Here is a 15,779-nt window from a genome sequence, read left to right on the forward strand (position 1 = left end):
ATCTGGGGTTCCTAGGACTGGGGCCGAGCAGAGGGCGTCTCGTAATTCTTTGAAGGAGGATTGGCATTCGGGTGTCCAGGGGAGGGGGAAGGGGACATCCTTAGCCAGCAGGGAGAGCAGAGGCTTTATGGTAAGACTGAAGTTTGGCAACCACTGTCGACAAAAGGAGGTGAGGCCCACTAGGGATCGTACTTGCTTCTGAGTTTTGGGAACAGGGGTTTCTAGGATGGTTTGAATTCGGTCAGGGGTAAGTTTCCTCCCGTCTTTGGATAGTAGGTGGCCTAGATAAGTTACCTGGGGCTGGCAGAATTGCAATTTCTTTCTGGAGACCTTGTGACCGTTCTCCGCAAGGAAGCGGAGGAGGTGAATGGTGGCTGTGACGGAGAGAGGAGTGGTGTCGGCCGCCAAAAGAATGTCATCAACGTACTGTATCAACACCACTCCATCGGGTAGTTGGACTGCATCCAGTTGCCTTTTGAGGGCTTGGCTGTAAATAGTGGGACTCTCAGTGTAGCCTTGGGGTGCCCTGCAGAATCTGTACGAACGGGCTTTTAAAGTGAAGCCGAACAGGTAGCGGCTGTCTGGGTGGATGGGGATGGAAAAGAATGCGTTCTTGAGGTCAATAACAGTAAAGATGGTGGCAGCGGATGGAATCAGGGTGAGGATGGTGGTGATGTCTGAGACTACGGGGTACTGGGGTATGACTACTTTGTTAACCTCTCGCAAGTCAACAATGAAACGGTAGGCTTTCTCATCCCCCTCGCCTTGCTTCTTTACAATGGGTAGGATAGGGCTGTTGCAAACATTACTGACTACTTCTTCCACCACTCCTGTCTCGACCAGGGACTCGATGATTTCCACCAATGCCTTCTCGCCTTCGGGTGATATCCGATACTGTGGAAGCTTCGGGAGCACTGCGTCCGGTCGGACGGTTATGTGTACCGGGTCGATCACCATGCGCCCTACATCTGAGTCGGTTTTAGCCCATAGATGTGAAGGTAATGTGTCGAGTAGGGACATATCAGCATCGGTTATAGAGAGCATACGCCGTGTGTGACAGGGTCTGGACAGATCTGGGTTATCGTGTAGGATGACTCGAACTCCGTCTGGGGAGCATCTGATGGTGGCTCGAAAATGCTTTAGCAAATCAAGTCCCATAATAGCATCGGGGGTGTTGGAGGAGAGCAGAAAGGTCGTGTCAGTGGTGTTATCTTCTAAGTCAAAGGAGATTGGTGTTGATAAGGGGTTAGTGGAGGGCGTTCCGTCAAAGCCTATTGAGGTTACGTGTGAGCCAGACAAGGGTGCCCTAGGAATCAGTCGTTTAGATAACGCACTACGTGTCGCCCCAGTATCTACCAGGAATGGAGATTTTGTGCCCAAGACCTTAGCGGTAACGTAAGGACCTTGCTGGTCAACACGGAGTTCGACTGGATCCCTCCCTTGTCCCTGGCGGTCCTATGCGAAGTCATGGGTGCTTTCGTAGTCGGACTGCTGATACTGGTTTTGTCGGGGGCGATCAAAGGTGTTTGGTCTGCCTGGCCTGTCGTTGATGGTGTTGTTCGTGTGCCCTCGTCCCTGTCCTCTGTTTCTGGGGTCATATGTTGTGTCTCTGGGGTCCCTATTCTTGTTCATTTCCAGAAGGACCGGGCACTGGGATTTCCAGTGTCCGAACCCTCTACAGAACGCGCATTGATTCCCATCCAAGTCTCTCCGTCCGTTGTAGGGTGCAGGTGTATGGTCTCTAGGGGGTAGCTTTCTAGGGGCGGTTGGTTGGTAATTCTCTTTCGGGGGTTCCCTTCCTATGGTCACCCCTTGCAACTGTGCTATCATTACTCTCTCCTTCAGTTCCTTTTTCTTCTTCTCTGATGCCCTATCGTTCTCGTTTTTCTGATTTTCGTAGTATTGGGCCATCTGGAGAATCGCTGCGGGTTTGGAGGCTGCCCAACTACTCTCGCTGGTCTGTAGCTTCTGGGAAACTTCCTGTGACAGACCCTTTACATAATTCTGGACAAAGAGGTGGTGTCCGGTTGCGGTGGTCATGTCTTGGCCACTGTAATCGGAAAACACAGTCTCGAATCGGGAGAAGTATTCAGACACATCTTCCTGGGGTTTCTGACGGCAAGCCGTCACTATCGACCAGTCTACCTTTCTTTCTGGGATTAGAGTCTTCAGCCTTTGTACAATCTTGTCTGGGAGCTCTAAGATGGCTTTCGGGGGTTTCTGTCCTGGCTCTCGCTGTTTATCTATGGTATCGAGTTGTACCCAGGTATATCCGAACGGCTCAGCGTGGTCAACTTTCCGGATTTGTTTCCACACATCAGCCGGCAGACATAGCCCAAAGAACAAGTCGATATCTGCTAACGTCATTATCGTTGAGCCTAAGGCTGTACCCAATTCCGTGTAGAAGGCAGTCGGGTTCTTTCTTAAGTCGGGTAGAGTCTTTCTAAAAGTCAAAATATCTTGCCGGTCCCACGGCTGATAGACCCAGTTATATACAACCCTTCCCTTCGCATCTGGGTTGTTGATGTCGTCGTGTGTTCCCTGACCCCGTGGGGGGACCCAGTAGGGGGCAGCTTCTTTAATGGGCATCATGGCATCGGCCCTTCCTCCCTGGGGATTAATTGCTATGGGGGTTTCTGTTTTGGTGGTCTGTCCATGTTCTTTAAGGTGTCGGTAGACCTCGAGTGTACGAGTGAAGAGGTTCGTTACATCGCCCTCTCTTTCTTCCCCAATGTCTACCTTCCTATATAGGGCCGCTAAGCCTTCGGGACCTTTATCGTGGTACCTATCCTCATATGCATTCAGGGCGTGATAACAGAGCCGTACGACGAAGTGTCGTCTGCGGCTGTCGGCATACGAGTTATACACGTCTGTTATATACTCCTCACTTTCTTTTCGTTCCACCAGCGTCCCTACTATCTTGTCAATTCCTGCTCGTTCATCCTTAGTTAGTCGATTCATTCTGGTGGACTCTTTCTTTCCTATCTCATGGTCGACTGGCGTTGTGGTTGACGTTGGGTTCGGCACAAGAGGCTCAGCCGGCGCGGAGGCCGTGAGGGCCGAGGCCCTTGTACTGCTTTCGCTCGTGTTCGGGGGTTGTGGGTGTTGTACTATTGATTGGGAGGGTGCATACGGAGGGGGCATGTAAATGATCGGAGGACCTAACAGTAACTCGTCATTCGTTCGCTGCTTGGAGGACAACTCAGGGTAGAGCAAAGAAGGGGTCCTAACAGCGTACTGGCCTGAGGTTTCGGGTTCCTGTCTTAGTTTAGTTTCCCTTCTCTCCTTTATGTCCTCTTCTAACTTTCTAGCGGCAAGGTGAGCTGCCTTTCGTAATTCCTTTTCTGCTTTTACTTCTTCCCTCTTTTTCCGTTGCGTTGCTTCTTTGCGCCACATGCCGATCCTGTCAAGCATAGTAGGCGTCGTCTTATTGCTACGCAGAGCTATTTCTAGCGCTTCTATCTTATGGTCGTCGAAGGATCCCATCAGTGGCCACTGACTCTCGGGGTCCTTCTTTGTATATTTATGCCATAGCTTGGTATAAGCTACGGCGACTAGTCCATATTTAGTGAACATGTCCTTATTAGGGGTGCCCTCCAGTGGAGCCGGATGGTTCACCTCTAATAAGCGGTCCGGGCAGAACCAACTACCAATCAGTGGGGAGAAGATAGGCATGACGGGTTTCAATGGGGACAAAAGTCAGCACTACCTATCTTTTCACTGCTTGCAAAGACTAGACAGAATATCTCTATTCTTCGTTATTTGCAAGCAGAGAATACCTCCAAAGAACCAATATCGAACAACTAGTGTTCGGACAATCAATCAATCAATCAATCAATGGGAGATAAAAATAGGCATGACGGGTTTCAACGGGGACAAAAGTCAGCATTACCTACCCTTCACTATTTGCAAAGACTAGACAGAATATTCCTATTCTACGTTATTTGCAAACAGAGAATATCTCAAAAAGCACTATTCTCCAAAACAATCAATGTTCGGACAATCAATCAATGGGGAGATAAAGATAGGCACGACGGGTTTCAACGGGGACAAAAGTCTGCGTTACCTACCCTTCACTATCTACAAAGGGAGAGAGAGGGAGTATTTCTACTCCTCCCCGTTTGTAGACAGCGAATATCTCAAAGAGAACAATCAATGAGCACAATCAATGAGCAATACTAGTATTTCAAAAGCGTCAAACAATCAATCAATTATTTCTCAATTTGTCGTGTATCACGACCTTACCCGGACCGCGTGGACAGTTTCTCGTCTTCCGCCTCCAGCGCCCGATCGTCCTCTACTCTCCGTATTTGCCGCGGCACTCCTGATGGTTCCCAGTCAGGACCGTAGATCACTCGAGAGAGGTCTGCTCGGAACCAGTGAAGTTCGGATGATCGGCTGCCAGACGAGGGTCTATTGGGCAGGAGCTCTCCCGATCGTTGCAGTCGTTCACTCTGTCGTCGGGACCTCTCCCACTGGATCCACGTGTCGCTGATGGGCCCCACGTTTGGGACGCCAATTGTTAAATGGTAGCGGCAGTTTCAGTCGGTATCCTTTCAAGTATTTGCCCGGCGGTAATCGCCTCTCATACCACTCGATAATTTACCAATAAAAGAGGCAGGCGCCGGAGACTGGAAGGCAGGAAACAAGGTTTTATTCCGTCGGAGCAGAACACATCAGATCAGACAGCAAGGTATCGTCACGAGGTGCTCTAACTGCATCTCTGAGACCTGGTCTCTTATACACTGGTTTATTGCTTTATTATACATAGTACATTCTTGAGATTCCCTTGATGTGCGGGGAAATATCCCCTGAAGCCCCGGCTCAGATCCGATCCCACACATGGTTACAGTAGAGGTTCCCACCCTACCCGCAGTGGGAGATGGCTATCGCGCAGCAGGGAATTCCGCTAATTCCCGGGGGTGTGTGCAACCGGCCGGGTCTCAGGGGGTAGGGGCTTTGATTCTACTGTAATCCCTTTGATGTGGGGTGTTTCCCTTACAGTAGGGGCAATAAACTGCATCCGCAGGGCTAGGTGATGGCCTGGGACCAGTTCAGACAATGGGGCGCAGAGGAAGGGGGTTATCAAAGGAGAGGCATGACCATGTATGGGTTGTCGGTCGGAAGTGGTTCCGTAGCAGGGTCGCGCAGAAGGAGAGGGTTTATGGCCTGTATGAGAGAGCGGGGGTGGCCGGCGCGCGGGGGATGCTCGCAGCGCCGGGGGAAAGCGCTGGCGATCGAGAGTGAGCGGGGAGAGAGAGTGGGGTGCCTAAAATGGCGGCCGTGCATTTGCTATGCGTGGCGCTGGGGAGAGGCAAGATGGCGCAGATAATGTTCAGTTTGCACGCTAAATTTCCACAGCGGGGGCGAAGCACGTGCCCATTGCAGTCCCTTGCATTTGCAAATATAGCTGACCATAAAAGAGGAAAATATTGTGGTTCAAACCAAATGTGTCAAATATACATATAATCTCAAGAGAAACCCCTTTCAGGGTTAGAGTGCTGCAGAAATTATGCAAAAAGGAAGCAAAGATCTTCCCAAGTTTAGGTGGAGAGCAGCTCCTGTATAGAGCGCCCTGCAACACTAGCGATACCCAGAAACTGGTCACATTACATGTCTTTTTTTCTAGCAAAGTATTTAAGCATAGGATTAGCACAGTGCCATTCACTCCAAGCTGTAAAATTACAATAGCCTTTTACCACTCCAGGCACAGTATTACAGCTTTGGATTGCTATAAATACCATCCAAGCCAACCTGAAATGAATAAAAGCAACCAGATTGCTTTGTTTATACCAATCCAAAGCTGTAATACTGCGCCTTTAATGCAAGAACTTTCCTACTGCCCCAGAATGTAGCAATGTCTGTGAAGCTATTGTTAGTCCCATGTTACAGAATTTCTTGGAATATGTAGAGGCGGCCTCTTCTGGACACAGACACAATACAGAGAGTTTGGCATCCTCCTCCACCATTGTCAACCTTACCTGTGCTATGCATCCTCTAATTCCTGCCCCAAATCTCTCGGTTTTGGATTGGTCATATCAAGTGGAAGAATGTTCTCTCTTGTCCACAGCCTGTCAAACAAAGTTGCTCACAGTAAACTTTTAACATTTAACATTTATCAAATGCATCTAAGACGCTATCTATCATGGTAAAAAGACATTTTAATGTGTCTTTTGTGTCTATCCTAGTGTTTTAAGGTCCCCATGGCAATGAGATCTGGGTTTACCATGTGCTCTGTGAAGATTTTAGATTTGCATCAGATTGGTATGCTATCTTCCTGCATCCCTCTCACACATCAATCCTTGATTTCCAGTGCACACTACGACAGTCCCTGTCACAGAGGAAAGACTTTGTGTTTCATTTAGAGAATAGCAGTAATGGGAATTTGAACAACAATGTTAGGTATCCCCATACTCTGCATACCGCTGCTATATAGAGCACATTAATAGGAGGTGTTCCCAAAGGAGTCGGTGTCAACATTTCCACCATTTGTAAGACTTGTTGGTGGACCTTAGAATGAAGTTAATGATTGTCGATGGGACACCAATTTAGGTACAGCACATTGGACAACCTTTCTGGCAGCATCTCTTCTTTCTGGGATTGCCATTGAAACCATGGTGGGTCTTCACTAAACGTGTGTTAAATATTTACCACACACAAAGATACAAATTCCAGTGTATTAAGAATATTTATTATGTGGATCCTAGAAATGGACCTACCTTAGTTTGGCTGTGTCAAGTTTTGTCATGGAGTGGAATATTAGTTTACAAAGAGTGAAGTTCTGTGGTGAGCCCACTCCATCTGTATGGTGTCTCTGAGTTGTACTATATGTGTGTGCATTGCTCTGACTGTGTCCTGTTGGGGATTGCAATTATTTTGCTAATATGGAAATCGATGCGTTCATCAATAAAAATGAAATCTCGTCCTTCTTAATAGAATCACCTGTTCTGAAATCCACATCAAACGTGACTCACGAATATGTAGTCAAGCAGGCCCTGAGACCTAGGCTTGGGATTACTAACTAATAGGTCACAGGTGGGAGGGTGCGTAGCTGGCAGGTAACTCTATAAAAAGTCAGATGGCGATGATATGAGTTAAGAACACATAGCCAATCAGGACCGAGCATACGTAATGATCACACGTTCCCATGCCGGACATCGGACATATTATCCACTGGCCACACTGTGTCCACGTGAGGTCGAGACCCACCTGAAGTAACTATTAGACCATTCATTTATGACTCCAAAGGCAGTAACCATCATTCCTCACCATATATGGTACGCTGGGAACTTTTATAACCTGTTGTGTTTTTATAAAAGAAGGACATATACCAATTGTGAATTGAGACAGTCTTCAGATCTTGTACCTCTAACTGTTTCATTAAACAAACTGTTCCTGTTTTGCCAAATGCCTCTTGCCTTCTGTTTTTTAAAGGATTTTGAACTCAAGCAACAATTTATTAATATGGTTGTATCAAGAACTTTATAAATCTGATTTGTGGGACAAGCAGTAAAACTAAAAGAAATATCAAATTACTGAAAACGCAGAAGTACCCACGTTGGAAAAAGATTCCGCCATCGTCCACAATAGCTTTGAGCAGTGTTTGCATACTTTTTATATACTTCCTGGAATTGGCCCTCGAGTTGGAAGTGAGCGGTCTAGTCTTTTGCACACTTCAACTCTAATCTGAGAGAGACCGGTACAGTCTCTGCTTCGAGCCTTTTCCCTGAAGAAAGATCTTATATGTTAAAAAGAGAAAAGTATCTTGTTTTTTGGCACGTGTGCATTGTGCGCAGGTTTCCGTGAAATTCCTGATGTTTGACATTATTTGGCAATAAGGTTCTCGACGAATTTATGACTCCACAAACTTTATTCTTCTTCAAATACTTTTAAGACAGGATTTATTAATATACTATAAAGAGGACACTATTCTCCTGATGGGTTTCAATCTAATTCAAGGTAGCGTCTCGTTTTCTGCACATGCTCAGAACGACAAGTTCCTGATTTCAGTGAGAACTACGAAGTTTGGTAAGACAATTGTCTTCCTTATCAGTTCAAAAGATCCAAGGCAAGACTTTAGGAGAAGACATGCCTAGAAAAGACAAGGTGCCTAGTGGATATGAAGGAAGACAATGTAAAGATTGGGTAAATAGTTTTAAATATATTTCATACGAAAACTGGACAATATAACTTTGCCTGAAAAGGTTATTATAATTGTTAGACAATCCTAGACTAACTTAAAAACTTTTCAAACATTGTATTTTCATTATACATTAGTGCACAAATGCAAAATGAGACAGCAGAAATAAAAACATTTCTTCTTGTTAGTGCCTGCCTCAAGGAGGCTTTATTTTTGTGTGAAAAGCCCTGTCTACCAATTCCAGTAAATTACTAGTAATGTTTGTAAAAACACTAAGTGGAAGCGTTAAAAAAACAATATTTTACCATGGGAAACCCCATTGTTGCAAAGTAGAACAAAACAGGGCAGCATAATATTTATGTCACTTTAATGGCAACTTTCCAGAGCAAAAAAAGTTTTGTTTGGGAAGTAAATTCTTTATTATCATTTAGTACCACCTAGCATCACTTTCTGTGATTTTATGGTGGTGCAAAATGCTGATATATTTGCCACTCTGTTTTCCAGCTGTTTCAGAGGCACTTTTGTCAGGTGAGACTACTGAAGGCAGGTGATTAACTTGTTTCAATTTTGAGTAATTGACATTTAGCAATTGTTGCAGAATCATCACCAACATGTTTGCCCAGTGTGGAGGCAGGGAGCAGTGTGACTTGAAGGATCTTGTCCTCAGATGAGCTGGCAGACAGGAAGACAGAGAAGCAGTTCAAGCTACAAATGGGCAAACTTAAAATGGAGGAGAAGCTGTTCCTGGAAGAAAAAATATTGGCTCAGGAGAGGAGCCTGAGAGAGCTGGACATCAGAGCCAAGTAAACCGAGTCCAGCAACTATGGGTCAGCATACCTGGAGTGTCTGAGGGACACAAAAAGTTGGCATCACTAAAGATCTGATCTGGTGCCCAATTATATGGTGGTAGATGATATCGACAAATGGTTTTCTTCCAATTAAATAGTTCTGAGGGTACACAAGGTTCCTGAAGAGGACTGGGGTGGAGTAGCATATGGAAGCATATGCCTACAGTGTGGAGAAACACACTTCTCACACTTAAGGCCAGTAGAAGACCAGACAAAGTACACCCCCGTGAAAGCCATACTTGTTGTTAAATTTGGGCTGACCCGAAAGAAGTGCCGTCAGAGGTTCAAGGACAGTAACAATCTCCCAAACCAGTGTTGGGTGGATTTCTTGGATTATTCCTGCAAGGCTCTGAATGGCTTGGTGATGGGCAGCAAAGGTAATTATTATGTTGGGCTGTATAAGTTGATTTTGAGGGAGCACATGCTCAATATTTGTTTTACAGAGCTGCATCAGCACCTAGTGGATAGCAAGCTGACTGATCCCAGGAAGCTTGCTGAAGAGGCGGACCTCTGGATCAGTACCAGAGTTTCCAAGAAGGTGCCTGGGAGTGACCACAAAAAGGGTGGTTCAAGTTTCTCCCAGCAAAGTGAGCAGGGTTTCAGGGAGACACAGACAGGTCCCAGATGAAAGTGGGGGGAAGGGTTCCCATGCCCCTTCTGAGAAACAGGGAGGAGGTTCTGATTGGGTACACTAGCAGGGGGACTGTCCTAAGAACCCATCCACTGGTGAGACCGCTAAAGGAGTGGCCAATATGGCCTTATGAGTCCCTCAGGTTCAGGGGCAGGACTTTTTTCTGCCCCATGACCCTGGTATCCCTGGGGTTTGGTGGTGATGTGTCATAGTTAGTTCCCAGTTGCCCATAGACTGCATTCTGGGAAACAAGTTGACTCTGGAGTTGAGAGACATGAGAAGGGCAGCCACCCAGGGCATCCTGACAAGTTTAGTTTTCTGGGAGTAGCACTCCCAAAGGGAGAGTAAAGAAGTAGAGAGTAGAGAAGACCAGATGTAGGTGCAGGAGGTGGAAACAGTCTACAGTGGTGAGACCAGTGGATCTGGGGTTGCCAGCTCAGAGAACCGAGCATTCCAATACTGACCCTGGGTGGTCCACTTCTGAGCTGGAGGTGCCCCTGCACTGACAGAGAGACAGAAGGCTCTAGATCTGCACCAGGCATACTGCTGCTGACAGAGTGTCAGCCTTGAGGGGGGGAGGGGTGGTTCCCGTCCGTAGTAATTGATGGACACGGAAAAAATGATTGAAAACCGGAGTACGGGTTATTGTCGGCAGCGAGTACGCTGGCTGACGCTTCTCTGAGGATCAGAATCCGGGTTTTCAATCACCTTTTCCATGTCCATCAATTACTATGTACGGGAATACTCACCCGACCATGACCTCGACCATCTACTGGGACGACGCCTAGATGTTTTTAGATCGCCCATCTGCCGGGACGGAAGTACAACCGGCAGAGAGCCCTGAAGAAGTCATGGGGTACATCCCCGGTTGAAACACGTGTTGGCTGGGCAATGTTTGAATTAAAGAAGAACAACACGATTACGACTACTATTGAATTTCTTTACATGATACAAAATAATCATGAATGTTTTTGTGAGTTGTACACTATGTCATTATAAGCATTAGAACTTCAGCATGTGCACAGGCTTGCGACAATCATTTGTTGACCTTAGGGTCTAATTTTGTAGGGATTAGGGGTTCTCCATCACCTGTTTGCACAGCCTCAATTACATATACCTACTCTTACACATATTTGATTGGTGCCAGTCCTACCACACTTAAGAAACCCGTCTCTTGTGTTTGATGACTACTGAACTGTTTTTGTCCACACAAACCCAATCCCTTACTGCCCAAGTTCCTACCCATATACAGGGGAGCAAGATGCTGATGATAAAAAGCCTAGGTCACAGTGAATGACTATTATGTGGTACCCCTATGTAGCTCCTGTGACAAGTCTTTTCCACAATCTGTGTGTACTTTGTAATGGTAATTTTTAGGCACTTGTGGCATGTGTCTTTTACCTCATACAATGTTGAGCAACAACTGAGACAAAGTAACAGATGTTCACTACGCACGTTTTTTCAATAGAACACTTTGTTGGCTCCCTGATTGAGTCTTTTCCTTTCTGCACTCTAACGTTTGATGTTATCACCATAAGTAAGTCGAAAAAGTATTGTGCCTCAGGCATCCTAGCATAGGCCAGTCAGTCAGTCACATGATGTACACTAGTGATTCCCGATTTTTGCTACTGAATGACATGACATATTCTTGGTGTATCCCATTGGGCCTGCCCTTGACATGTGATTCTCAAGCCCTACCAACAAGCTAGTCAGTGAATGATAAGATGCACCACTATAAGCTATGCAATAACATGATTTATTCCAGGTAAGTCGCCAAAGGGCAGCCAGTGCTATGATGTGATCCCGGCTCCCATCCCAAAGACCATTCCGTATAATTTGTCCCTGGCTGCAACTCATTTGCCAGTCAATCCCATGAGCTCTTCTAGGTGTTCCTATCACAGATGAACCAATGTCCTGATGTGCCCAAGCTATTCAATGGTATGCTGTATTTCTGGCGTCCTCCTCAGGAACCAATGAATGCCATGTGTCCCAGACATCTACCAAGTGAATTGCTTGATGTTCCTGCAGTGTCACACCAAAACTCTGTAATTAGTATGATGAGAAGCAGACATCCTATTAGGCCAAACAATTATATGATGTGACTTGTGTAATGCACACAGATTGTCAATGCCATGATGTGCCCAGGTGCCACCCCATGAGCCAATCAGTACCATACTTTGCTCGAGGCACCCCCATATGCTATACAATAGGATAATGTTCCCATGGTATGGTCTCGTACGTAGACCTATACCGTAATGTGCCCTATGCATTAGCTTGTCAAGCCATGCAGTGACACAATGAGCTTGATGCTTCTACCCATGAGCCAGTCAAAGCCATGATTCCATTCCACTGATCAGTCAGTGGTGCAATATGCCTTACGCATCCACCTCATAGGATAGTGAATGCTACTCTATTCACCTACCATCATCCTCATAGCTCAGGCAAAGTTTGATGATTTACCAGATACCCCATAAAAGACAAATTATTTCATTTGTTACATAGACTTGCTAGGGGCACCATTCAACTGCAAATATGAATGCATACAAGTGAATGCAGATGAAAATACACCAACCATGCCAAACACAAACACATGCAGAGACGTGTCAATTATTAGATGCATGCACAAACATTTATGCATACACACAAACATATACTCACAAATAACTCATATACTCAGTACAGTAGGATACTAGCGTGGAGTTCAATTTACTTCAAAGAGTAAACTTTCAAGGACTAGATTTTTTTCAAGCCAATTACAACTCATAGGACCATAAACATGACATTGAGCCAAGCAGTGCATTACCATAGTATCACAAAGAGGGAGATATTTATAGAGTTTCTGGTATTTATAAGTGAAGGTCTGTACGTGAGTACATCAATCTGCGGGCCTTAATTGACATGTCCATGATTGTTACACATTTTTATACAGCACTTCCTACTTGTTGTACCAGGCCCTTTCTTGAGGTTCACCCCATCTATTTGGCTTCCTTTGTTGAACCTGTTTTTGTTGGATTTTAGGACACTGTAAACTTTAATCCTGCTAATTGTAAAGAGCTTGTGCTCTCCCTTGAAAAATGGTAAAATTGGTCTATACGTGATTGGTGCATTTAATTTGCTTATAAGCCCTTAGTAAATGACACTAGACATAGCCAGGACTTGTAAATAAAATGCTAAAAATAGGCTGCAGCACTGATTGTGGCACCCACTAAAGTAGCTGTTTAAAATATGTCTCATGCCTACCACTGCAGCCTGTAGTACAGTTTTAAACTACCATTTCAATCTTACAATATAAACCTATTGCCATGCCTAAATCTTACTTTATAATACTTATAAGCTACCCCTAATGTAAATCATAAGGGCTATGGGGCAGTGTGCATGGTATTTAAAAAGTAGGACATGTGTAGTTATGTTTTACAAGTCCTGGCTGCAAAAAGCTCCTAAAGTTGTTTTTCACTGTAGCAAGGCTATCTCTCCCACCCATAGACTACCACGGGGTTACCTTGTTACCCTTAATATGTGATAACTTCAGTTTAGAAACAGATAAAGAAAATATTCAAAAACAATATGCCCCAGTTCTGAACTTCAGAACTGGGACATATTGTTCCTGAAGATTTTTTTGATGTGTAATTTCATGAATTTTTCTTGTCTTGTGCCTATACAATGTGATATTGTGATGTTATGTTGTATGTGATGTGGGCTATCATAATTGTAAAAATGCTTATGTTATATGTCGTTTGTTGTTCCACTGTTTACAACTACTTGCAATCACACAAAAGTGTCAGATATACTATGATGAAAATAAATGGTGATGACAGTATTTCTATTGCGTGACCACGAATGTAAATGAATATTCTGTGCAAGTAAGGTCAGTACTGGCCCCTGTTTATTACACACATTTAGAAAGTTTCCTGCACAAACCAAATGTGCCTTTTTGCCGGTGTCCAGGGTCACATGATTCTGAATGACTCTTCTGTGGTTTGTTGTGTATTCCTTCCAGACATGGGGACAAAAGTGACCTGGGTGTAGAGGGAGTGGTTCTTCCTGACAGGATGGCTGGGGAGGAGTTTTGCACTGCCCTGAATACACTTGAAAGGAACCTGACACCAGTCCTGCCCTTGCCATTGTTACCCTAGACACTTTGGAGCGAAAACAGAGAAAGGGAGAGAACTGACTGGAATCAGTTTGGGATTCCCCCCCAAACAAAGTCTGGCACCTTTAGAACCTTTCATCAGAACACTCCTGGACCTGTGGAATATTCAGAAGAAGGGACACCCTGGAGTCTGAAGAAGGAAGACTGGACCTGCTTGCCTTGAAGCCAGGCTCCCCAGAAGGGACTCAAATTGTCAGTTGGCTGACCTCTTGTGTGCGCTACAAGCACATAACAAGCTTCCAGAGGCCTCCCTGCTACTGCCGAGCTACACAGCTCCAACTGGACCTGCCTGGACCTACCTGAGCCTTGCAGTTGGCCTCTGGTGGAGTTACAGAGTACTCCTCCTGCCCAAACCTGCAAAATCTACACTCCAGGTGAAAATCCAGATGTTTAGGGTTATTCACAACTGCGAGCAGGCTTCTTGCATCAGCAATGGTCAACAGGTTTCTCACTAACACAAAGTTCTGACAGCAACCTGCTCTTCACAGCAAACAGCTGCCGCCGCGACACCCACCAACGCGAAGCTTCAGCTACGACTGCTCTCACACAGACAACTTACTCCTTGGGCCTTCCCCGCCACCAACACGATTTCCTGCAGAGGCTCCTTGCGTATACACGGTCTTAAGGAAGGTAAACTTTTCAAAAGGGTGAAGGTGGTCCCTCTATCTGAACTGCGCGCCAACAAAGTCGGGCTGAACTTGCAACTCTGACCCAGTCCAGTGTGACCAGATGCCCATGGGTGGCACTTAGCCCTTTTTGGAGCTATTGTCACCTGAAACTTCAAAAATTCATACCTCTGGCTATACTGTTTGGATTTCTGTAATTTATATGTCGTTTTATTTATCAAATGTACTCCTTTTTGATCTTGGATTTTTATTGTGTAGTATCTTCACTTTATTACTGTTTGAGGTGCTGCATAAATACTGTACACATTGCCTCTATGTTAAGCCTGACTGCTTTTGTGCCAAGCTACCAGAGGGTTAAGCACAGATTTACTTAGTGACTTTTGTGGTTCACCCTGACAAGAATTGTGTGTATTATTTGAGTCGGGCCTCCACTCCCTCAATTACCCAGTTTCTCACACTATCATAGTGTCTGCTGTTTTGTGGTGCTGAAATTAATAAATTGGTGTTAACAGCTCATTGGTGTTCGGATCGACCTCGGAAGTAAAAAAGAGTTAGTGACCTGTTTCTGGTGTACACCATTTTCAAGCTTATATGGTAATAAACGTGCAGGTGTTTTTTGCAAATATTTATGTACAGCTCGTTGTCTTACACTGAACCTTTTCTTCCCATAAACAGCCTCCCACTGCTCGTCTTCTAATGATTCTCCTGGGCCAAGCAGTTTGAGATTAAACCATAATTTTGTATAATATACCACGGCTTTGCAGAATAAACCTTTGATGGGAATATCTGAAAAAGTGTTGAAATCCTCAAATGGGGAACCTGGATACATACAAAAACTGACGATTGCTTTTTGCCCTGGCAATTGAGAATTAAATCCGTTACCAGTGCAAATCAGTAAAAGTAACATTTCGCTTTCATAGGGCTCAAGGGAGACCTCCTGACAGGTCATTATTTCTGACGTGCTTCCTGGAGGTGTCTGTGGGGTTAAAAGGTGCAGTGCAGGGTCGCAGGGGGCACGGACCTCTGCACACGCAAAGAAATCTGAAATAACCATGGGAATATTGCAGGAATGCGGCCAGAGCGGCATGGTCTGATCTGACAGAAAGGTGTACAGTTAATAATGACCCCCTCCCCCCACACAAACACAAGCACACTCCCACCTTTTCCCTTAGAGCAGGAGCTCGATGCAATGCCAGGGAGATCCTGGGCACAGCGCCCCCTCCCTGCTGCCAGCGGAGGGGGCGGGGGCTTTCCTAAGCAGCCAATTCGGATCTGATTAGATGTTTGGATCGACAACCTTATTATAGTTAAACCAGCAGTGACGGGATTAATGGGGCGCTATTCTAAGCGCTAATAAGCTTAGTGCGTGGGCGGGAGCAGGGGC

The sequence above is a fragment of the Triturus cristatus genome, chromosome 3_1 (assembly GCF_964204655.1).
Source record: "Triturus cristatus chromosome 3_1, aTriCri1.1, whole genome shotgun sequence".
Lineage (NCBI taxonomy): Eukaryota > Metazoa > Chordata > Amphibia > Caudata > Salamandridae > Triturus > Triturus cristatus.